The following is a 25,770-nucleotide window of genomic DNA, read 5'->3' on the forward strand; positions in this document are numbered from 1 at the left end:
CCGGGAATTATAGACCGGTGAGTCTTACTTCTGTTGTGGGCAAAGTTTTAGAAAAAATTATTAGGGATAGGATTTATAGTTATTTAGAGAGTAATGTATTGATTGGAGATAGTCAGCACGGTTTTGTGAAGGGTAGGTCGTGCCTTACTAACCTTATTGAGTTTTTTGAGAAAGTGACCAAAGAGGTGGATGGGGGTAAGGCAGTTGACGTGGTATATATGGACTTTAGTAAGGCGTTTGATAAGGCTCACCATGGAAGGCTTCTGCAGAAAATGCAGATGTATGGGATTGGGGGTGATTTAGTTAATTGGATCAGGAATTGGCTAGCAGATAGGAGACAGAGGGTGGTGGTTGATGGAAAGTATTCGTCATGGAGTTCAGTTACAAGTGGTGTGCCTCAGGGATCTGTTTTGGGGCCACTGCTGTTTGTAATTTTTATAAATAATCTGGATGAGGGTATAGTTGGGTGGATCAGTAAATTTGCTGATGACACCAAAGTCGGAGGAGTGGTAGATAGTGAAGAGGGGTGTCATAGTTTACAGAGAGACTTGGACAAGTTGCAGAGCTGGGCCGAGAGGTGGCAGATGGAGTTTAATGCGGAAAAGTGTGAGGTAATTCACTTTGGCAGGAATAACAGATGTGTAGAGTATAGGGCTAACGGTAGGACTCTGAATAGTGTTGATGAACAGAGGGATCGAGGTGTATGTGTACATAGGTCCCTGAAAGTTGGGAATCAAGTAGATAAGGTAGTTAGGAAGGCATACGGTGTCTTGGCGTTTATTGGTAGGGGGATTGAATTTAGGAGCCGCAACGTCATGTTGCAACTGTACAAAACTCTGGTGCGGCCGCACTTGGAGTATTGTGTGCAGTTCTGGTCCCCACATTATAGGAAGGATGTGGAGGCATTGGAGAGGGTGCAGAGGAGGTTTACCAGGATGTTGCCTGGTATGGAGAGAAGGTCCTATGAGGAGAGACTGAGGGATTTGGGGTTGTTTTCGTTAGAAAGAAGGCGGCTAAGAGGGGACCTTATTGAAACATACAAGATGATTAGAGGTTTAGATAGGGTGGACAGTGATAGCCTTTTTCCTCGGATGGAGAAAGCTAGCACGAGGGGGCATAGCTTTAAATTAAGGGGTGGTAGATATAGGACGGATGTCAGAGGTAGGTTCTTTGCCCAGAGGGTGGTGAGGGATTGGAATGCCCTGCCTGCTGCAGTTGTAGATGCGCCTAGTTTGGGGGCGTTTAAGAGATCCGTGGATAGGTTTATGGATGGAAAGGGATTGGTTTAGGTTAGAGGGTCATTGCTTTTTTAATTTGTCGGCGCAACATCGTGGGCCGAAGGGCCTGTTCTGCGCTGTAATGTTCTACGTTCTAAGTGCAGCCGCACCAGAGTTTTGTACAGTTGCAACATGACGTTGCGGCTCCTAAATTCAATCCCCCTACCAATAAACGCCAAGACACCGTATGCCTTCCTAACTACCTTATCTACTTGATTCCCAACTTTCAGGGACCTATGTACACATACACCTAGATCCCTCTGTTCATCAACACTATTCAGAGTCCTACCGTTAGCCCAATACGCTACACATCTGTTATTCCTGCCAAAGTGAATTACCTCACACTTTTCCGCATTAAACTCCATCTGCCACCTCTCGGCCCAGCTCTGCAACTTGTCCAAGTCTCTCTGTAAACTATGACACCCCTCTTCACTATCTACCACTCCTCCGACTTTGGTGTCATCAGCAAATTTACTGATCCACCCAACTATACCCTCATCCAGATCATTTATAAAAATTACAAGCAGCAGTGGCCCCAAAACAGATCCCTGAGGCACACCACTTGTAACTGAACTCCATGACGAATACTTTCCATCAACCACCACCCTTTGTCTCCTATCTGCTAGCCAATTCCTGATCCAATTAACTAAATCACCCCCAATCCCATACATCTGCATTTTCTGCAGAAGCCTTCCATGGTGAACCTTATCAAACGCCTTACTAAAGTCCATATATACCACGTCAACTGCCTTACCCCCATCCACCTCTTTGGTCACTTTCTCAAAAAACTCAATATGGTTAGTAAGGCACGACCTACCCTTCACAAAACCGTGCTGACTATCTCCAATCAATTCATTACTCTCTAAATAACTATAAATCCTATCCCAGGGATAATAATGGTAGTGTCTGGGACATTATCTGTAAGATATGATTCCATGAGTATGACTCATGGAGTATGAGTAGTTTTAGCTGGGGGAAGGGTAATTATGAGGCTATTAGGAGAGAATTAGGAAGCATAGTTTAGACTAGGAGACTACAGGGGCTGGGAACGTCCGAAATGTGGAGTTTTTCCAAGGAGCAGCTACTGCGAGTCCTTGATATGTATGTCCCTGTCGAGCAAGGAGGAAATGGTCGAGCAAGGGAACCGTGGTGCACTAAAAAAGTTGATTCGCTGGTTAAAAGGAAAAAGGAGGCTTATGTCAGGATGAGGCTTGAGGGCTCAGGAAATGCACTGGAAATTTTTAGATTGGCTAGGAAGGAGTTAAAGAGTGAGTTAAGAAGAGCTAAAAGAGGACACGAGAAGACTTTGGCTGATAGGATTAAGGAGAATCCTAGGGCGTTCTATAGATATGTTAAGAACAGAAGATTGGTTAGGGCAAGATTAGGGCCAGTCAGAGACAGCAGTGGGAAGTTGTGTGTGGAACCGGAAGAGATTGGAGAGTCATCGAACCAATACATTGAAAAAAAAATACTGGACAAAGGTTCAAAATGACTAAAGCCGTTGCTGGCCATGACTGTCCTGGCATTCAGAACAGCCACCACCTCATTATCTCTGAAGTCATGCTAATGGCCCTATGTGACTGAAGGGACCAAATCCAAGGCCATTTATGTTTTGAAGATCAAGGTCTGGTCAATGGAGCCAACTAATCTGTGATGACAGATCTGAAGAATCCAGACATAGGAATATACATCTTTTGTCTGAACCAAAGTGGAGAATGGGAATCATATCCCATGACCTCATTACTGGGAGAATCAGTTATGCCACCTTGTAGAGCTGCAAGACTAACACCTCCTCCGATATAGCAAGTAGCAGCTCAGAACTAAGGCTTGGTCCAGATGAATGTTTGGTCCCCATCCACACTGCTTCCACTGGAACTTCTCTACAAGCACCCACAAGATAGTCATCTCTATGTGCCCATCTTGCCATGCAAGTCATCTCTACTGGAAAAATGAATTATCCAGCATTAGTCTTCAACCTGTTATCACTGTGAAAGAACATACCATTGTACTTTTGATTTTGGATTCTGGGCTCACAAAACAACTGCACCTTTTTCTTTTCTATATCCCTATTTTCTGGTATGAATGTACTGGGGGATACTCCCTCCATGTTTCAGTGTTGTTACATAAACTAACCCTCTAATTTCACCCTATCTTGAGTTTGCTGTGGAATTGTTGACAGAAACTAGATGACACCAAAACCTAAGGGTTTGAGGGAAATACACCACCATTCATTAAGGAGAAAGTCAAAATCAAAACACTTTTTTGTTTAAATGTTTGCCCGGGGGTGGGGGGGAGTGAGAGAGAGAGAGAGAGGAGGAGAGAGGTGGGTGGTGTTGGTGAGAGGAGAAATCAGAGCTGTTTAAATTAATCCCCCCTCCTGGCTGTGACAAATACAATATTCCTAATTTAAATGGGTTCACTTTGAATGCATTTAAAATAAACATGAGACCCTTGATTTCTAGGGGCATAGAGAATTGAAAAGTAGGAAAGTTATGTTAAAATTATATAAAACCTTGGTAAGATCACATTTTGAACTGTACTGTGTACAGTCCAGTTTTTCATATTTTTAAAGGGATGCACAGATACTGGAACAGATGCAAATAAAGGTTCACAAGAATGATGCAGAAAGTGAAGATAATATACTTATCCGGAAAGGTTGAAAATAGGCTAGGTGGCTCTTCTCCAGAAAAAGAGAAAGCTGAAGGGTGACCTGACAGAAGTCTTCAAGATTATAAAAGGGTTGGTGGGATAAACATAGAAAAGATGGTTCCACTTTTGAAAAGAACAAAACTAGGGGCGATAAATCTAAGATTGTCACAAATGAATCCAACAGGGCATTCAGGAGAAAATTTTTTAGCTACCAGGGGTCAGAACATAGAACATGCTATCACAAGTAATAGTTCAGGAAATCAGGATAGATACACTTAGGAGGAAGCTACATGAATATATGAAGGTGAAGGAAATAAAAGGATATATTGTTAGGGTTATTGGAAGAATGGCAGGAGGAGGGTAAGGAAGCATAAATATTGGCATGGACTTGTTGGGCCTGAATGACCTATTTCTGTGCTGTAAATATTAATGTTTCTGAAATCATTATTTGATTAATTGCCAATGCAAGCCTGACTGATACATTATGGCTCATAAGTTAAGGTGTGATTTACTTGCACTTTTGACTACTAGATGCTCGCCCCCAATCTTAAATGCAACTAGATGTATCCATTTAAAAAATAAATACATTGATTAAGAAATGTACAATCGTTGAAAATACGTACAATCAGAGGAGAAGGTGAGTAAAGCAGCCGTCTCTCTGAATTTTCACGTGGACTACAGTCTTCTGTTGTGGAAGACTAGTCCTGGAACATTATCTGTTTGTGCAATTCTCATTCTTCAAGGACTGCAGTTACTCCAATCCTTCATTACTCAGTTGATCTTTATTTTTGCTGAAAGAAAGAATAAATAGAAACTAAGCACAGATCTCAGCAACTCAATCTTCCAAAATATCAGCAACAGCAGCAAATGCAAAAGAACAACAAATGATGTGCATTTGTGGTGCTGTGCATAAACTATTCATTACTGCTACCACACCATGTAGAATTATTTGCATCACTGCCACCTAACCAATTTCATTAACTGTAATTTTTTGTAAGTGACATCAGCAGGCAGCACATTTCTCACTAAAGGCATCAAAGCTAATTCTAAAATATGCCTCACTACATATCAAAAATGGGTGAAAATTCAAAATCATCCATCCTACATTTTAGTGGAAGGTTATAAATCAGTACTGGATACTATTTATAGTCTTCTGATCTCGGTCTGAAAATCAAACAAGAATTCCCATTCATGAATACTGTACCCAAGCTTACTTACACAGAGTGCTGCTTGATCAAGGGACCAGAGGGCTGCTGCACCCAGAGACTCTTACCCCAATATGCATCAGGGCTACAGGAGAAAAGGACGATAAGGCTAAAGCAAAATAAAAATAAAATGTTGAGGAACTTCCATAATGGTTCAGTGGGTCACAGTAATGCATGGGTCATTGAGCCACGTGGACTGCAGATGTACACTTTGACCCCAGAGTTTATGCTGAATGGACTAGATCTAAGCCAAAGTGGACATGGCACAACTTAACTTCAGCTTCCTTGGGATGGGGAGAGGGAATGAGTGGTCTATTTCCTCACATTCAAACATTATCCAGCAACTGTTGAAGTTGCGTGGGGATTACTCTCACATTTAATCCATCATTCTCGAAATCTGTGCTCAGGTTTGAGTCACTGATTTAGATGGAAACAAAAAAAGACAGATTGTTGATCCCTAGACTTTCTGAAATCTTTTACTGTGCCATGAGGAAATTCATAAAGAGAAAAGGATAATAAATTACATCCTGTCCCACATTACCTTCCCATATCCTTTATACAATGCCTCCAGAGGTACCATCTGCAGCATTTTGAATCAAGAAAGATAAGGATATAAAGACCAAATTGGTATTTCACTATAATCTTTGAAATAATTTTGAAATCATAATTTTTCATCTTGCTCTGCATCTCAATGGAATCGTAAAACTAGATTCAACAGTAAAAGTTAGATTTTCTTTTACATAATTGCAAAATGTTTGGCATTTATCTCACGAGGACACCAAGATCTGAATCCTTTGGTATCTTGACGAACATCTGCAATTTGTTTACCCTGTGTGACAGTGATGAGCTCTATACATTTCATCCTAAAATGTCAATGACAATAGAAGCCCTATGTTCACCCTTCATGATTTCTTTACGAAGCAAACTGCCATCCATTTTCTCAAGGAAGGGCAGTCATACATTGTTACTTTCTTGACAATTGATTAGCTTGATGTGAAAGATGGGTATCATCTTGATACAAAAGCATTTAGTTAAATATCTCTAACTCCTTGCAGGCTAACTGTAATATTCTCTACACTATTATGTAAACCCACTGCTTGGCAAACTTCAGAACTTTTTAAGCAGAAGTCCTATAGGTCACCATGCCATGATCTTATGGACTGTCAACTCAGATTCATTTGGCCACTTTGTATTTGGGTGCTTCCCAACACCTTTGAACTAGGCAAGGAGAATGCACCTCAAATATTCATTTTTGTGGGCTTCAAAACAATTTCCATTATGGTTCAGTGGGTCACATTAACAACAAGACTTTTCACAACAACTTCATTGCAAATGTTAATGTACGCTTACTTGTGACTAATAAATAAACTTTAACAAATATATCTATGTCTTACATTGTTGTGTTATGTATTCTGCCTGTTTTGCATGCCGATAATTTAAAATGGCTGGAGTTACAGGTCAAGATTTCATATGCTGAGTAAAAAGCTGACGATATGAGTTTTTAAATTATCCACTAGATGGCACTGTATTGAACTATGGCCAAAGTCGATTATGCACTAGATGGCGTTGCAAGTTGTTCAATACAGTTTGCTCTTTACATACATATTATAATAATCAAGTCAAGCTCCTTTCAACTCACAAACTAAAATGGCAGCTGTGCCATTATTTTTATTTGCCTACAAAACAAATGTAAATTCTGAAGTAATTCAATGCATGTGAAGTACTTTGAGATATTTAAGGCATGATGAGACTCAAAATAAATACGTCTTTTTCCTTTCTTAATCTGTGATGCAATGGTAGCAACAACGATCAACACGAAAATATAAGGTGTTTGGAATTTGCCACAGCTATACTTAATAATGCAAAGTCTGTCTTTTTACTTCCAGCTGCCCTTTAGCTGAGCTTAATTATTGGTATCACAAGTAGGTTTATATTAACACTGAAGTCACTGTGAAAATCCCCTAGTTGCCACAGTCTGGCATCTCTAGGGACACTGAGGGACAGTTTAGCATGAGCAATGCATCTAATCAGTATGTCTTTTGGGCTGTGGGAGGGTACTGGAGTACCTGGAAGAAACCCACGCAGATAAGGGGAGAACATGTAGATTCTGCACAGACAGTGACCCAAGCTGTGAATTGAACCCGAGTCCCTGGTGCTGTGAGGCAGCAATGCTAATCACTGTGCCACTGGGCTGCCCCATCAGTTGGAAGGCTGTGGACGGTGGGAAAATTACAAGTAAATTCAGAGTTTGAGCAAACAGGTAGATGCAGTGGGTGATATGTCAAGTCTAGCATTGAGGTTGGGGGCGGCAGAGAGAAAGGTGTCGGGAAAAGAATAGAAAAATCAATCGATGGAAAATGGCATACATGTGGACTCAGCAATGGGATCCTTTATTCTCACTGACGAATCTCCCTCTCGACTGACACAAAGTCTTTTCTTCCTGCATTTTTGCCCAAACTTTCTCTCCTCCCCTCAGAGCGGAAGGTTCTCCTCGACTTCACCTTCCATGTCAGCAGCCCACTATCTTTACAATTACTTCGATACATCCTTTACTTCTCTCATTACTGCCTGCTTTTGTCACACCACTAAACTTCTGTCATTTCATCATCTCATGTTGTCCACCTTATCTCGGAGTGTTCAGCTCTTCCCACCATTTTCCTTGTATGTGTCCCTCCATACAAACTGTTCATTGGCTGAAATGTTAACCCTAACTTTCTCTCCCTGCAGATGCTCTCTGACCAACCTGTTTCCATCATTTTCTGTTGCATTATCAAGATTTATTCACTTGAATGTGTAATTCATTAAATTAGAAATTATGATTAAATATTATACAATGCTATAATGGGCTTAGCTAACTTAAATAATGGATAGAACTTAGAGGAATTCCCATGGTAGCTGTAGTTTATTTTTGCAATGCCATTGTAACATTTTTGCAAAAAGCCAATGACTGATTTAGAATCTTTTCTGGCACAATGTTATTGTATCGCTCATAAAAATGTTATTGATAAAGAATTACACTCATAATATAGTGACATGGAACAAACCAGAAAACTTCTACATGAGATATCAGGCAAAGAATATAAAACTATTCCAAACCTTACCTTTCAATATCCTATTACTGAATAACTTTAAAATGTTTTTCATTATGATTATTCTATTCAATCACAAAAATAATGCCAACTGGGAGAAAACAGCCTGCTTCACTAGAAATCTATCCACCACTGTGCACAAGGTGCACTGCAGCAATTTCCCAAGGCTCTTCTGACAGCGCACAGCACTTTGCAAACCCACGGCCTCTACCACCTAGAAGAACAAAGGGCAGCAGGCGTGTGGGAATAAGACCACTTGCAAGCTCCCTCTAAGTCGCAAACCGTCCTGATTTGGAAATATAACACCATTCTTTCACTGTTGCTGGGTCAAACTCCCTCCTGTAACAGCGCTGTGGGTCTATCTATACCACACGGATTAAAGGTGGTGGTTCATCAACACCTTCTTGAAGCCAATTAGGGATGGGCGATAATGCTGACATTAATGGTAACATCCAACAGACAAATTTTTAAAAAACAATACAATGGCCACCTTTTTGTCCCATCCTTCCTCTGATCTCCCTTCTATTGTTTGTTCAAAAAAAACTTCTGGATTCCTTTTTATTTTGGCTGCTAATCTGTTCTTTGCTTTTCCTTGCACCCTTTACATCTTGCTTAAGACCTCCTCTGTGCTTTCTACATTCAGTTTGGTACCCTGCTGTATTATGAATGTGACAATTATCTTAATCTCCTTTTTTGTCTCATCTTAATCTCTATTGTTGGAACTATCTCGGGAACTTTGAATACCATTTTTCTTCTCTCTCATAGGAATTTACCTACTCTGTACCTGAACAACCTCCTCTTTGAAGACCTTCTAATTACTGTTTTGCCCACGAAAACATGATTCCAATTCACCAGGGACAGATCACTTTTCAACTCATGAAAATGATCCCTCCTCCCGTTAAGTATTTTTATTTTCGATTGTTCATTGTTCTTATTCGTAACTATTCAAAACTTAATATTACAATCACTGTCCCCTCAGTGAGCTCCCACTGAAACACGCTCTACTTCACTCCCAAGAACAAGATCTAACACTGCTCCTTCTTCGTTTGGCTAGAAACCAAGAATGTTTTCGTGTGCATGTTTCAGGAATTACTCAAATTCTGATGCAAGGCCACAGGCCTGCAGCATTAACTTAATTTTTCTCACTACAGATGCTGCCAGATTCCCCACTTTTATTTCAGGAATTCCTCCCCCTTTTTGTCTTTTATTTGGTTACTCTCCTAGTCAATATTAGGATAATTAAAATTCTCCATTAATACCTTGCTGCAGTTTTTGAAGTCTTTTGAAATTTAGCTTCAAATTTATTCATCTATCTTTTACCCAGTATTTCAGGGTCTGTAGTAAACAATCCATAGTGTTGTATTTTAACACAACATACCATCTGTGTCTATAATTCCTTAACTACATTATTCCTCTCCAGTGTTATAAGTTTTTTTGGTCAATAGCTCCTATTTTCTCTTTTTCCTCAATTGTTGGAAGCCAGAAATATTAAGTTTCCAATCCTCCTTTGTGTCAGGTCTCTTGTTGCTACTATATCTAGACCTATGTGATTTGCAGCTTACCAACTTTATTTACTGTGCTCAGCATATTTACATATATATTCATACAGTATATATATAGTTCATTTTAGACTACCTTTGATTTACACTCTGTCTGATTCTACTTTTTTTTTTAACTATCCCTGACCTGAGTACTGCTGTATTTTGCCTCTCCCAGTCCTTTGGGCACCTTATTTCTTCTGTCTAACCTATCCTGGTGTCTACCCTTGCCAAACCAGTTTTATCTCTTCCCCACAGGAGTACCTTCATATGAAGGTGCTGGTCGCAGCTCTGTTGATGTGTAACTTGTTCACCTTGAACAGGTTCTACCCTGGAACTGGTTCGTATGCCCCAGGAACCTGAAGCCTCACACCTCCACTTCCCTGCACTATTTCTCAAGTCACAGATGACCTGTTTTGTCCTAATATTCTCATGCTCACTTGTGCATGATACAGAGAGTAATCCAGAGCTCACAGCATCTTCAGTCTTACTTTTTAACTACCTCCCTAGTTGTTAAAAGTATGCCTTCAGGATCTAGAAATATATGACCATATTCAACATGTTAATACGGTAACCATTGTCATATCATATAACAGACTCAATATCAGCCTCTATATGTGGGTGTAGGAAATTGAAAAATAACAACCAAAATAGTTCAATTTCAGTTCACTAAAGCTATAGGAAAAAGAATCTACGGTTAATTCCAGATTTCATAAAGGACTAGTTTTACTAAAATTGTGTAACAGTTAATCAAATAAATTGGTGAATTTAGTGGGGATGATGCGGATACTGAAAATAAGTGAGGAAACCACATATATTCCAAAAGTCAAAAGAGGGATGGAGTCAGCCTAAGCCAAGGTGACAAGCTAGTCATATCTAAATCTATGAGACAGATTAATGGATCAGCTGGTCTTTACCAGTTGGATATTTTTTGAACCCCTCTCTCAACTACCTCTTTCACTTTCTCCCTTCTTTAAACCCCTCGCACCCATACTTTTGACTAGAATCAATCTCTCTCCCTACCCCAAAACATCCTTTTTTGCAAAACAAATGGAGGAATTTGTAGAAACTCCAGATTGCATAACTGTCAGGTGATATACTCTCATTTTAATGTACCACATATTGTGCAAAGCAATGTGACATCTTGAATATTTACCACAGCATCACCTGCAGGAGGAAGAGATATTACTGTACTTGCAACAATTCCCAATGAAACATGCACCAATTATACTGACTTGCATATACACGATAAATTACCTTGAAAATTTGCAATGTAGCCCCTGTATTGCACAATCTGGTTTCTGGGTCCACAAAATTGTCTCATACTTTCCAAAAATATATTCCAGCTGTCATTTTATTTCTCAGTAACCTAAAATAGAAATGTAAATGGAATTTTTACAAAAAACACATTTTGCAATTGCATGATTGAATATATTCAGTGAATTGTCTTTGGAATATTTCACTACCCTCATTCAGGCCTCTTCTTGTCTCAAAAAAGATAGACTCAGAATGAATATTTTTATCTGATAACAATTAAGATACTGCAGTTATATATTTTTATGCATTTTAAGCATGTGCAGTTTGCAGATTTTTCCAGAATGCAATCTGTTTACCATCAGGGCAAGAAGATATAAAGGTATGTTCACTCATCCTTTAACAGTGAGAATTAATAAAAAAAAACTAAAAGACTTTGAAATAAATTCAAATTTTGAAGCTTCCATTCAGGCAATTAACATTCATTTAAATATATGAATTTATGTTATGAAACACTGAACAAATTCTCAAATCCCCAATGGTGCACTATTGATGAGAGTGACAAAATTCTAACCCACAAATTTCTGACCTTTAGTTTTAAAAATTAATGTTCATATATTTGAAGACTAGAATGGAGATTGAACCATCTGATGATAGGGGAATCAGTAGTGCAACTGACAGGTATTTAGGAACAGGAGTCAGTCCATTCCATCCCTTTCAAATGATCCATCCTCTAATTCCAATCACTTGCCAGGGCTCTGCATTCCTTAATACCCTTGGCAGACAAAAGTCGATCGATTTCAGATTTAAAATTGTTAACCAAGTTGGAATGCACTGTTTTTTTTGTGAGAGCGCGCTCCACACTGCTACCACCTTTGGTACGAGGAAGTGCTTCTTAACTTCTCTCCTGCGTGGCCTGGTTCTGATCTTAAAATTATGCAGCTTTATCCTAGAGCTCCTCCAACGATGGAAAAGTTTCCCCATCTATTCCCTTCAGATATCCTAAAAGCCTCATTAAAACATGCTTTACCTTTCAGAGAATACATGACTAGCAGATGTAATTTCTCTTCATAATCTAATCCTTGGGTCTCTAGTGCCATTCTGGTAAATCTATGCTGCAATCTTCCTAGGCCAAGATATAATTGCTCAAAAACAGTTAATGGCAGTATGAGTCCTTCTCTTTCACAAGGATATTCTCCTCTGCTCCATCCAATATCAAACCGCAGAAACTCCCAATACTCCCAAATTCCCTCCCATACCTCTGAATCTACCCTTCTCAGACTTCTCCACTATCCATACAGCTAGATCATGTGATATCACCTACATCCATTTTTCAGAAATAGCATTCCCAGTTCTGGCTAATTCCCAGATCTCAAGAACATTCTTTCCAATGGCTCAAAATTAGGAGCCTTCTCCCAGCAGTTACAGATCCCAAAACTTGCCAGACTTCCTTTCTTGACTTCCTTTTTAGTTCTTATAAAAGTTATGACTCAGTGTAAGTGATGCCACAGGACACTTACTAGTTTATATTAAGTATTGAATGACAGTTGTTATATGAGACACAATGTGATGCTTCAATAATGAAAATATCTCTCATAGTACCACCTACGTATACTGATAGGAGATAAATACTGCAGGTATTTACAATGTATTTTCAATGGAATGTGGGCCTAAGTACCAATTCTGATGCCATTTTAGTTAATTTGCACTGACATTGCTTTTACCTTTTCTTCTGCTCCTCTCCCTGAACCTCACCACTTGGTGGTGGTTAAAAATCAAAAACAGTGTATCGCCCACTATCAGCGAGTGATCTAATTCCTGTGTCTCCTTAACCAGTCAGACTGAGGAAACCTTACTGAGGCATGCAAAGTATAAACCATGAGGTGTCAATTAGAGTACTTAATTCTTGTACTGAAAATGAGAGAGGAAAAGATGAGATTGAAAGAAATAGGAGTGAGAAAGAAAAAGTACACGTTTTCCAATTCACACGTGAGACTCCACTTCTGTGAAAGTGAACTTTCAGTGCTAGAGAGCTTATTTGGTAATAATCAACTTTATTGCACTGATAAAAGAAAACATCCACATGTAATTGACAGGCCAACTTTTTTTGTTGATTTTAGTGGGTATCTAAGTCCATGCCCTTACACTGTGTTTCAACATTCAATCTCTGGGTGAGATCATGGTATTGCACACCTTTTGGAGGAGGTGGGAAATTCTGACAGCAACTGCCTGTTTGTATATTCTTCCATGGAATGTGGGCCAGTATCACTAACTAGATCAACATTTGTTATCCATACCTAATTATCTTGAAAAGCTGGTGATGAGCCACCTTCTTTTTTTCATACAAAATCATATTTAATAACCTCATGGTCCCCTGAGTACAAATAACCTATTCACAGAAATAATAGCTTGCAGCTCATGAACAAACTGACTAATTCCCATCTTTAACCAGAAAAACAAAGGACAAAATTCTGGACTCAAAAATTATGTCTGTATGTGTGGATTTTGCCACGTTCTTGCCGTGTTTCCAGATCCAGAGTTGTGTTCACTATACTCTCTCCAAGGCTTCTAACATAATGATGCTATTCCCTCTAATCACAATCATGCCGATGTCGTTTGCTGGTCCCCCCGCTGCCATCTCGACAGATTTGTCCACTACAAGATTCATGACGGGGTCAAAGCCATTCAGTGTGTCTTGCGTGTCTCCCTCCACTCAGTTTCAGTGACAGCTTCTCGTCCATGAACTTTTTGAGCTCGGGCAGGTACGCTTTGCTTATGCCTGTGAGCTGGGCTGGGCTGAGTGCACGGTGCGGCTGCAGCTAGAGCTTTGGCGCTGACACTCTCTCAGGGGGCTTTTCTCTGGCACTTTCTCCTGCCACCGCTCTCTCCCCCGTCACTGCAGTATTTTCAAATTTAACTGTGCATGTGCAGCTACAACCCAAATTATTCCTTAATGCTAATTTTTTCACCAATATGCTTTCTGCAAAATACAGGCCATTATGTAATTATGTAAAAAATGCACATTTATCTCCTGTTACATGGCACATACTTAAGAACAAGTGTAGCAGTGTGGTTTTCAGCTGAAGTGGGACTACAGGATGAAAGGTAATCAAACATTGATGTGTAATTTAGGCCCCTTTTTGACTTTAATTTAACATTTTTATTGGGAACTCTTATGCCCATATTGGAAATGAAATTCTTCCATATAAATTTAACATGCTCAATTTACACATTCCCAACAATGATGGTGCTATAGTGCCTCTAGATCAGTGGCATTCAACAGGAAAACAGTGATGACCGATTGGGATATTGGAAAATCTTAACTGGACTGTAAATAGAATTTTAACAAATTCATTGCAGTTCATTTCGTTAAAAAGCACCTTAGTCGATGGAATAAAAGTGATTCTAAAAGGTAAATACATTCGTAATTATACACAATCCAACAAGTGTGATCTAACCAAGGCTTGATATATATTGAGCACAACTTTCCTACTCTTCTTTACACACGGCATCCTTGCCTTCTGATTGATGCTGGTTGTCGAAGTTCAATTTTTAAAATTTTTGGTAACAAATGATAATCATAATATTTATGTTATTTACTTATATTTTCATTCTCTTATTTAATTAACTCCCATACAGCTACCCTTTGTTTCAAATTCCTAATATATTCGTGAAACAATGGCGGCTAAACGGAAACAAGCTACACAAGTCACTTTTCCATAAGAAATCATGTAAATAATTTTTACATTAAAAATCTATTGACTGCCTTGAACCTAACTGGCCCCAAAATCCTCTCATTAATTTTTACTAACTTACTAACTCTTTCTATTTATCTGCCACTGGCTGACCCTCACACTGACCAAAAGATGATTAAAGAGATCTTTAAAAAAATTCTTTCATTGGATGTGGGCATCACAAGTAAGGCTAGTATTTGTTACCCATCTCCAATTGCCTTTAAACTGAATGGCTTGCTAGACCATTTCAATCAAAGAGTCAACCACACTGGTGTGGATGTGGAGTCACATGTAGGTCAGGTTAGGTAAGGATGGCAGATTTTGTTTCATAAAATACATTAGTGAGCCAAATAGCTTTTCACAATTATGACCACTGTCTTGGTCACCAGTACAACCTGCTTTATATTCCAGATGTATCAACTGAACTTAAATTCTATCTGGCGGGATTTGAATCCATGTCCACAGAAGATTATCCAGGGCCTCTGGATTAATAGTCAGTGACAATACTACTACTCCACTGTCTCCCCTGTTTTAAGCAGCATATTAAAAGAAGAGAGGCAAAGAGATTTAGGGAAGTCATTCCAGAGCGAATGGCCCTGGGCTGATGAAGACACAGCTACCATTTGTGGAATAATTACAATCAGCAGTGCTTAAGAGACCCAAATTGAGAGAACACATATTTTGGAGGGTTGCTCGTTCAGAGATTATTACACGGATGTGGAGGGATTTGAATACAAGAACGAGAACTTAACATCAAGGGATTCCTTAACTAGCAGCCAGTGTAGGTGACTGAGCTCAGAGGTGATGGGAAATCATGACAGTGTGAGTTAACATGTGAGGTCATCCAAAACTATACTGCCTAAGTTTACAAGTATAAGTAAAAGGTTGGCCAGGAATGGAATAGTCAAGTCTAGGTTAACAAAAGGCATAGATAAGAGTTTTGGCAAGAACTGAACTAAGACAGTTGTGAAGTTGGAAGAAGTTAGAGGGAGAAAAAAAAGGCAATTTTGGACAGATAGGAAGAAACTTCTAATTGGTAGAAGGGTCTAGAGGCAAGAGACTGCGATTTAAAGTGAATGACAAAATAACAAAGGAAACAACATTCCTTTTTTTTGCACAGTAGTGATGAATGCTTTGCCTGAGAAAGGCACATTCAATACAGGCAAAAAGAGAATTTAGGGAGTTACTTAAAAAGCAAAGATTTTCAGGTCTACGGGGAAAGGATAGAGGCATGGGACTGACTGAGTTACTTTTGCATGGACACCACATGCCAAATGAACTTGTTTTGTGATATGACCATTTTATAGTTATATCTGATCTGAAGCTCACTTTGGGATCAAAAAAGGTGCCTAGATTGTTAAAAGTCTGGTTTAACTTCGCACTGTACCAGGGAGAAAAATACAGTTGATTTCTAGGGAATGGAGTTAGAAGTTACTAGGGTTGAGAAGGGGGAGAAAAGAACAAGTTTTTATAGCGAAGAAGTCTGAATACTAGACACGTGGATCGGGAATTAACAGCTAAATAGAGAAAACGAACATGCAACCTTTCCTCAAATGTCTAGCACACATTATTGTCATAAGTCAGAATGAAGAAATAAGTGACCCCAAAACATTACGAGGAAGGGCCTGGTATACCAGTTACAAGGATATTCCACAAATCTAATGGAAGAGCTGAATACTGCTGATCCAATTAAATCCCCACTACATGTTAAATCCTCTAAAGGTTTCTCTGAAAGGAGTTGATACTGCGTACATTCACAGTGGGAATCTGGATGAAAATTATTAAAAGAATGTCCTCAAGTTAACACCAAAATTCCTAGCATATAGCCAAAAGAAAATAGCTTTAAGGTAGGCCGTGACGCAGTTGCTTGTTGTCAAAATACTGAGAGAGAAAAGTTCAGGTTAACTAAGGACTCAGTACCACATCATACCAACCATGAATTCACCTGGTGGGCAGGAGAAATGCCACCATTTAATACTTGTAAAACTAAAGAGACAACTACTACAAAGTTGAGAAAAGCAGAAGAATGCGTATTTTCCCTAAATCAATCCATTCCTTTATTGGATCTTGGTCCAAGACTTCTGCTCTCCACTGTTGCAGGAGCTGCACTAAATGGTATCCACCAGTGTCACAGGTGGTGGTGGGCAAGTGCTTCTCAAGCTCACCCCTGTTGCCCCCCCATCTCAGACAGACAGCCAGCCAGTGAAGCTCAGGTACTGACAGCGACAAAGATTAGCTGGTGCACACCTGTAGGCCACCCACCTACGTGACTCTGAGATTGCCCAACCATCCAAATCACCTCTGTGAGCACTTCAGCTCCAGTTCCATAAGCCAAGGAGCAAGGCACTGCCACAAGGTAGGACCTCAAAAGCAGGCTGTGGGCCCCCAAGTCTTGGCTCTCCAGAGGAAGCCTGCCATGGTCATCACAGACAACAATGCATAGCAGTGAGCAGGTTGCCTCCTCCTCGCCTGTGGATGTTGGGTGTGCATCCAGATAGAGTGGCAGGATAAGGAAGGCCGAAGATGTTGTAGTTGCATACTAAGAAGTCTTACTAAGTCATACTACGAAGGTGAGTGACCTTACCTGTAGAAGGAGCCTGAGACTCGAGTTCCCAAAGTTTGTGTTGCCAAATAAACCTGTTGGACTTTAACCTAGTGCTGTGAGACTTCTTACTGTGCTTACCCAGTCCAATGCCTGCACCTCCACATCATAGTTGCATAGCACAGGTATGGGTGTTAATCACATGCACACAACATTCTGTACTCCTGTAAATACACTCCCACAAATTTGACTCTTTCTATTGTTCCTGGCTGCTCTCATCCCTGAGGAGCCAATCTTGCAGCCTTGTGGACCCTGAAAGATGTCAGGTATCTGAGAGTAGCTGAGAATATATACGCTTTCGGAACCAAGCACACGGATGTGTTTGGTGTGTGGTCACAGACCAGATGAATATTCAGGGAATGGAATCCCTTGCGGTTCACATAGTTGACAACTTGACACCACAGAGCTCCAAGCGCCACAATGACACCCTGCACCAATGGAAAAGAGAGATCAGCACAAATCCTAACATTCTTGCTTTCTGGCTTGGCTGATCCCAGTTGCAATACATTAAGTTGTATGCTCTTGTGAAGATTGCATCCCTGACCTCCTGATTGCACTCACGTGCAGAGGCTTGCAAAATCTCACAGGGGATCCAGTGGACCTTTGGCAGGAGTCCCTGGTATATGAATTCAGTGCTGCAGTCCCTTTCAGTGACAGTGACAATTGATGCCCGCTTCTCTTCCCCCCCCCCCACCCCCCCAACCCAACCCCGCCACCACCACCACCACCACCAACCAAGTCCCTATGGGGCCAAATCTTGAAGCAGGTGAGAGGTGTGATCAATCAGTTCCCTAGATATGTTGTATTCTGCAGATATGGCAAATGCCATCTATAGTCTGAGTGTCAAACGAGACACCTATAAGCAATGCCTCTCTGGGGTTCATCCTTGGTGTGCAGAGCAGGCCGTGCCACTTCTTCCTCTTGACAGTCCTGCTCCTGCCTTTGATGAGTCAAGTATTGCTGTTGATACCTTCTTGTTCTTCTCCCCTACCTATAAGTAGAAGGACAGCGAGATCATCAGGCTCCATGTTCCTGATGGCCTCCACAGTGCAGTATCAAAGATAGAGACTTGATGGCTAACATCTGTCTATTAAGGGCTACTCTTTATGATAGGGGGACCACCAATTTATGAAGAACTGATAGCAGCAGCAAAGTGATTACGGAGTATGGCGCCGAGAAAGGAGCAGACAATAAAAGCATACGTGACATTTGCGGTGGACACTGGGTAAATAGGGCAAGACTCTTCCATGGATAGAAAAATCTGAATCAAGGACACAAAGATTGAGATTTTTACTGGATCAGTGATCAAGAACAGTGGTTTTGACATGCTGAACTTTAAGTATAGATTGGCTCTTACTCAGGCTCCCCATTCAGAGCTGTCAACTGAGTCCAAACCAGAATACCAGGAGGTGGGAGATTGAGTAAGAGTGACACTGTCAGGGGAGCCTAACTGTAGTGTAGTACAGGAAGATGCGAGCTTTAGTTAAAAGGGTGAACATTAGTGGATATCACATCAAGGTGTAAGAGTACTGTTGTTAGTCATCAATGCAGTCTTAGTGACTAATTAATTACTGATGGAATCAAATTTCCTGTCACCTTTGGTTTTCGTCTGCAAGCCCCTTTCCCATCTTTGGTTTTCCCTCCTCCCAACCTCAATCTCTCTTTAGTTTGACTTCTCACTGTAATTCCCCCTGGATCTTCGAATCTGTTGCACAGCAGCTGCTGACACACAACTATGAGCTACAAGGAGCTTACAACCTTTTATTTGGCAAATGCAATAACCTGAGTAGGTGTCACATGGTCAAAGCATGTGATTAAGCATCCAGGAATGCCTCGAAAAATCCAAGATTGAGCAAAGTAGGCAAAGGAGGATAGTATGTTTTTCAAACCTGTGCCAAAACTTATTACATTTGGTTATAAAGACTGGCAAAATATTTTTGCATTATGAGTAACGACACAGCTTTTAAGATCAGATATCAGTTCCCACTGCTGTTGTGATGGAGGTGGGTGGGGTGGTAAGGCCTTCCTGTTTGCAATATAAACCAAAGCCTCTGTCCCATCAAGTTCCTAGTCAGGACATAGAGGGTGGGCTTAAAAAGTACTGTCACCAGAACACTAATGTTATAACGTGAAATAAAACAGAAAATACTGGAAATACACAGTAGGTCAATTGGCATTGAAAAAAGATAACAGATTAATGTTGCAAATGGATCTCTCACTCAATATTATCTTTTGGTTATTTCTATTAAGATAGCTACCATCTCTCAAACAATGCAATCATTCCGCAAATAAATCTGTACGTAAAACAACAATTATTATTGCTCAATGTAGCTGAGCAAAATTAGCTCTAGGTTCCAAAAAAATGTTCACAGTTAGAAAGATTGCAGAGTAGTTCCCCAGGGTGTTATCAGGCCTGAGGGACATCAGTTATGAGGGAATATTGAAAAAGTTAGGACTGTTCTCCCTTGGAAAGGAGAAAGTCAAGAGCTAACCTCATGGGAGGTTCTCAAGATGATGAAAGGTTCTGATAGAATAAGTAGAGAAAAATAATTTCCTCTGGCCTGTGGCTCAAAAACCCGAGGTCACGAATTCCAAATTATTGGCAAAAGATCTAAAGGGGCAATGAGAAGAAATCTTTTCACTCAAGAGAGCTTTTGGGATCTGGAACTTTCTACTTCAAGATGATTCTATAAATAAGCTTAACAGCTAGTTGAACAGATAGCTGGGGGATGAGAAACATACAGGATTATGGACAAAAGGCAAGGACGTGGTAATATGCATGACTGCTCTTCCCAAAAGCCAGCACTCGCATTATAGGCTCTGGGCCCTCAACTATGCTGAAAGTTTCTATAATCAGTGGTGCCAACTAGGCAGCACCATTAGGAAGATCAAGGTCAGTTATCTTTTAAGCACAACCTAATTTCCCAGTCCGCACTCACTAATCAGATGGACCCAATTAATTTTTGAATTAAATGAGAACATTTCATTTTTTCCAAGTATATATCAGGAAATTCCTATAAATTATAGTAGAAGGAGAAAACAGTACACATTTTAAAACTAGTGATATTCAAAGTAATATGATTTTGTATCAAGTCCTAATTACTGAGTTATTTTGAAAGAATCTGGAAGGCCAAAGTAGACCAGGTAAACTCATTCAGTCTTAAAATGTGACTTGAGGTGCAAAAAAAATTACACGCAAGCAAAGGTAGTTTTAAGAAACAATTTAAAGTTTACTTGCTATAAAAAAATTTGCTTCCACTTTTTTTCCCTCCTTCACTTGGCTCCAAGCGATACAACATTGTTTAAAACAGTACGGATACTATCCTTCCTCCTCAGCACAAGTAAAAACCATTTAAGCTCTTCTGTATATTATGGGGGATTTTCAAATACACCAAGGACCACAATTAAGTCCCACCACCATTTTGAGTACAGCATAACCTAAATCTGAAGCTTGGACTGAGATCAAGACAAAAGCCCACATGGAATATGAGGAATAATTTGTACACAACTGAGCTTAACCAGTAACAAGTGAAACATCATTAGGGGTTTAAAACTGGGGATAGGGCAAAGCAATTGTACACAACTATGATTTTCACAGGCATCAGAGTTGCAGAAATGCAGCTGGACAAGACACTAGGCACTTAACGCACATGTAATTTAGATCCGTTGACACCTTGGAGCAATCCATTTCTAAAATAAGCGAGCTGCAAACGGTGAAAACAAGGCAGCTTTAAACATGAACTTGTAATCCTGCAGCTAGCTACCAAAAACAACAGGCTCTTCGATTTGAAAAATGCCTGTGTTTAGAATGCAATTTTCTGGCCAACAGCTGTCACAGTTGGGTCCTGTACAGAATGCATACTTGGAGGCAATAAACAGTGGATGGCAAGAAATAATTCCAGATTAAAACTGTTCCTGACATATTGAATTACATACCATTTATATTCACACTAAGTATATAATGCAACTGTTATGACCTGCTGTAAAATAAATGATTGACATCTTTTACCACTGTGGTTCCTATGAATTGTTTTCATTGCCAATACAAGTTCCTCAGTTCTACTCCACTAAAACTATAAAACATTAGATTTGATAGTGAATAAAATAAAACATATTCATCTTTAAAGAAAAGATAAATGGTAGTTAACAGATGTGAAAATCAAATGTGTATTTTTGTCATCTGATAAAAGCACCGTGTTAAATGGGATAGATTTTGAGCACAGATTCTTACAAGGCATCCATGAGGCTCTGTGGGACATCAGCAGCAGCAAAGTTGTACTCAACCACAATCTGTGATCTTATTGTCCGGCAAATCCCTCACTCCACCATTGCAAGCCCGGAGATCAACCCGCGTTCAAGGAAGAGTGCAGGAGGCATACCAAAATAATGAAATGTTAACTTGAAGAAGTTACAACGCAGAATACTTGCATGCCAAGCAGCATAAGCAGAATTAGTAGAATTGATGGATCAGATGTAAGTTCTGCAGTCCTGCCATTTCTCCTTGAGGGGAGCGAACAATTATACAACTCCCTGGAGGAAAAGGCTCCAACAAATATCCCCATCCTCAATAATGGGTGAGCCCAGCACATCAGTACAAAAGGTGAGGCTGAAGTATTTGCAAAACTTTTCAGCCAGAAGCGTTTAGTGGATGATCCATCCCAGTCTCCTCTGGAAATCTCCAGCATCATAGATGTCAGTCTTCAGTCAATTTGGTTACTTCACATGAGAGCAAGAAACAGCTGAAGGCACTGAATATTGCAAAGACAATGTACTCTGATAATATTTTGGTAATTGTACTTGCGCTGTAGAACTTGCCATACTCCTCGGCCAACTATAGCTATAGCAGCGGTATGCATCTACCCCGCAAATGAGAAAAATTGCCCAGGTACGTCCTGTACACACCGAACCTGGCCAATTACCATTCCACCAGTCTATTCTCAACCATCATCAAAATGATGGAAGGGGCCATCAACAGCACAATCAAGTGGCAGCACTTAGCAATTACATGCTCACAGACACTCAGTTGGGGTCCTGCCACATTCATTGAGCTTCTGAACTGATGACAACCTTGGTTCAAACATGGACAAAAGACCTGAATTGCAAAAGCAAGATGAGTTTGACTGCTCTTGACTTCAACGTTCAACCAAGTGTGGCATCAAGGAGCTCTAGCAAAACTGGAGTCAAATGGGAAACATGGGGAAAACTTTCTGCTGGTTGGAAGCATTGTTATATAAGTGGTTGCATGATTGCTTTAACAGAGAGTCACATAATAGTGATGTCATTGGGATGTTTCAAAAGCTCTGGGTTAGCTTCATTTTATACTCAGCACAGGCAACAGTTCCTACAATAAATCTGTTGTTATTTTGAATCTACGTGCACAAATCACATCCTTTCCTTTTTTGCTTAAAATCCTCAACCCTTAACATTGTGAGGATATTACAGGAATGGAGGCAATCGGCAACGCTGGAGCTCAGAACACTGCCACAGTGGGTGGGAGAAGCAGCTACTATATGTGAATCTTCCAAATTCAGTGTCATCAGGAAGGTTCATCTTTCAGCCTCAAGAGTGTACCCAGAGATTCATTCTTTTTAGGAGTTCCGTCTTCCTTCTTCAACAGTGAGTCAATGGTGTTAGTTGCCCTTTGTTATGTTACCCAGATATGATGGCAGGACACACGGCATCATCCACCCTGCCATGGAATGTGCAGCTAAACGCCCAGATGCTTAATTAATGAGCTCAGGGCCAGAAGATATAGAGTGGTTATCCCCTGGAATAACAGCAGTTTCCTTTTCAATTTACCAAACAGCAACTTCTACAGTTCAATCATGTCGAAGAGGATGCACTTTAGGGTACATCAAACCACTCTTCACGCAGGTACTTTAAGAGCAAAGACAACAGTTGTCAGAGGACTTTTCATAGCAAACATAAGGAGGGAATGTTAACAAAGTAACAATATATACCGAAACTATATTTGTAACATGATCAACTTTTACAATGCTCATTTAAAATGTGCAGACATAGCTTTTCCAGAGTCATGAATTTTTAAAACAGAAATAAAATCTATCTTAAAGCTTAGAAGACTATATTTAGTCAGAAGGATGTGGAACTTTTGAATTAATAGAAGTCAAATTTGGCAATTACTTTTGTACTTAGATACTACAGATCTTCCTTTCCCTACTGATCCTACCCTCAGACAATGTTATGATCACAGAAGTTATTTTTCTTTTTTTTTCCTCAAGAGTTTTATTGGCCAGAGTGAAGGATTATTTGAGTTGGTAATAAATTACTTATTCCTCTCCCCCACCCAATTTTCTCACTGAGCATCATGATCACATATTCCCAGGTTGAGGACAGCATAGTTTCCTGCAGAGTAAAGTTATCTCTAATTTATCCCAATACCATGTCTTAACACAAGCTCAAAAGAACACTAGCTGCAATGATGTGACATTCCTTCATTTCTAACATTTGGCGTTTTTATCTGTCAGTGCGAGACTGTCAGTTTGTTGTGCCAAATTAGGATACATTTTGTACAACTTAACTCCTACGTACAAATCAGGTTAAGTTTGTCCAACTCATTTCACAAGAAGCTTTATTGTCAATCAAGGGAAGGAAATATTAACGTATATGAACCTCTTTTCCTATCTGACATTTGGACTATGGTGCCTTCAGGTATGAATTACTAGGATTATCCATCATTGACAATAATTAAATTACATTTTTTCACTTGGAAACATTTCATACACTTACTTAGAAAATATATTGAGAGGCTATCAGGTGCAGAAAATGAATACCAGTGAGTATAACTTGCTTAACCACTATATTGCTATACTGAACAACACTTTAGTTTATACATCTGCTATCTTTTATACATGAAAATTTTAAGAACCACGAAAAGAGACAGTACTCTTGCCCAGAACTACTAGGGAAATAATAAAACCTCATCCATTCCAGCAGGCTGAGATCATAAAATGTCAGAAATCATTTTGTGAGACTCCAATCATGATGTGGAGCATGCTTAATGGGAGTATTAAAACAGCCTTGAGTGTAATAGCACCATCTCCAACCTGTAATCTCAGAGTGCATCCATATAGTTAACATTTTTTCTCATGATAAATTGTTGTGGGAGCTATTCTCAACGGACAAATAATTAAAGTTAATTATCAATATATTTCCTTGAAATGAAAACAATATTACTCCTGCTCAAGTGTTACTAATGATTTCTGTCATAAAACCTTCTTTACCTAGGGATAAGTAGTAACCACAGGCAGGAAATTGTTTTATAAGTTGTGGGAGAACTTAAACCATCTCCAAAGCCTTCACATCCTGACTGGATTCTCTCTTGTTGGGGAAGATGATTGCCTAACAATGATGTTACTTGCCATATAGCAGCCAAAGCCTGAATGTTGTCTAGTTCTTGTTGCATATGGGTGTGGACTGCTTCACTATCTGAGAGGTTGCGTATGATACTGAACTGATCATTGCATAATGAGCGAATATCCCCACTTTAGAATTCATCATGGAGGAAAGGTCATCGATGAAGCAGTGAAGATGGTATGGCCTAGGACGCTAACCTGAGGAACTATTGCACTGATGTCTTGCGACTGAGGTGACTGACCTCTAACAAACATAACTATCTTACTTTGTGCCAGGTATGAATCTCTCCCCTGAATCTCACTGACTTTAATTTTGGTCGGGCTCCTTGATGCTGCTTGGTCAGATGGTGTCAAGCTCATTCATTCTCACCTCTTGAATTCAGCTGTTTCATCTATGTTTGGACCAAGGCTGTGGGTTGAGGTCTAGGGCCAAAGATTGTGGCCAGCACTTGTGCAATTTCAAGCTTATTTCCCTCATTAACCAAGGATACATACGCAGTGGAGTATATACTTCACAGCACTTACCAGGATTGTATGTTTGAGTGAACAAAGGAAACATTCCCTTTTATGCCTGCACTGCAGCTAATGTTGTAACATTTTGTTTCGCTGGCCAGAAGTGAAAAATCTGAATAATTATGCATTTTTGGAATCTATTCAAAAACTGATTTGATTAACAAGTTTATTGTAGTATAAATTGGATTATGGAGTCTTAAAATCTTAAAAAGAGACTATGAACTGTGCAATCTTTGTATGTGAAAATTTGCATGTTCATTCAAAATTACTGTGCTATTTTAGTTAGATGATTGTTGCCTCCTCTGAAAAAAGCATACATATGTACATGTAATATTGCAATGATTTTTGTGCTTAAATTTCTCAGCTTTGTTGAATTGGTAATATCAGTCTATTCATGCCTAATTTATACCCTCTTCTATGTGATCACTAGACTGACAGGTTTTCAACTGCATTGTATGAGTCACTCGGCCTCATCCACAGAAAAAGTGAAAAGAGTGATATCAGTTAGATTAACTCCAGAATCCGCCAAAGAGATT

The 25,770-nt window shown here is 39.8% G+C and overlaps 1 protein-coding gene and 1 pseudogene across 4 annotated transcripts in view; both read right to left on the reverse strand.

Annotated features, from left to right (window-relative positions):
• The window catches only part of zbtb20 (zinc finger and BTB domain containing 20), a 310,534-nt gene that overhangs the window by 30,975 nt on the left and 253,789 nt on the right, over positions 1–25,770 (reverse strand). For all 4 annotated transcript variants that reach the window (XM_080203895.1, XM_080203898.1, XM_080203894.1 and 1 more), the window contains 2 exons: positions 11,016–11,127; positions 4,550–4,717 (listed from right to left, as the gene is read on the reverse strand). The gene's annotated coding sequence lies outside the window, so the exon portion shown is untranslated. The remainder of the gene's footprint in view (positions 1–4,549; positions 4,718–11,015; positions 11,128–25,770) is intronic.
• Positions 13,561–13,783, reverse strand: LOC145352978 (small nuclear ribonucleoprotein G pseudogene; annotated as a pseudogene).

This window comes from Carcharhinus amblyrhynchos, chromosome 15, assembly GCF_965287045.1.
Source record: "Carcharhinus amblyrhynchos chromosome 15, sCarAmb.v2.hapA, whole genome shotgun sequence".
In the NCBI taxonomy this organism is placed as follows: Eukaryota; Metazoa; Chordata; class Chondrichthyes; order Carcharhiniformes; family Carcharhinidae; genus Carcharhinus; species Carcharhinus amblyrhynchos.